Source organism: Seriola lalandi, unplaced genomic scaffold (genome assembly GCF_002814215.2).
Source record: "Seriola lalandi dorsalis isolate HSWRI2012SDOR001 ecotype SW California unplaced genomic scaffold, Sedor1 jcf7180002054923, whole genome shotgun sequence".
Lineage (NCBI taxonomy): Eukaryota > Metazoa > Chordata > Actinopteri > Carangiformes > Carangidae > Seriola > Seriola lalandi.
The window spans coordinates 1277238-1277728 of NW_019525475.1; the positions used below are offsets into that span (position 1 = coordinate 1277238).

A 491-nucleotide genomic window follows, 5' to 3' on the forward strand; every position below is an offset into this window, starting at 1 on the left:
ACTTCACATATCACCTACTGCTCAGGTGACTGCAGGTAAAACCTCACATGTCCCGACCTGTTGGTCTCACAGTCTCACAGTATAAAGTTGTTCAAGCTGCTGAATGAGAACAATGGTTTTGGATTGAACCTTGTCTTGTTTTTGAACCCATAAAACACAAGGAAGGAAGAACAGAGCAGGTTTGCAAGCGTGAAAACAATAATCTATCAAATGTTTCATCGAAAACTGAAAACTAAAATATTAAACCTGATAAAAAGGAATAAAATAGTTTATTCAGGTGATAAAATCAATCAGACTTTGTTTGTATAAGAAAAATAAATTAATAAAAACAATAAATATATAAGACAATAATAACAACAGGAACTGATGAATCGCTATCATGAATCTTATAAATTTGCACTGAGGAAACAATAAACGAACATTTACTGACTGACTGAATGACTGATGAGGTTACATCGCCCTCTGCTGGCCAGACACTGAAAACACACATC

The 491-nt window shown here is 34.6% G+C and overlaps 1 protein-coding gene across 1 annotated transcript in view; it reads right to left on the minus strand.

Annotated features, from left to right (window-relative positions):
• The window catches only part of LOC111673648 (CD276 antigen-like), a gene marked incomplete at its 3' end in the record, with an annotated part of 21103 nt that overhangs the window by 1688 nt on the left and 18924 nt on the right, over positions 1-491 (minus strand). The window lies entirely within an intron of this gene.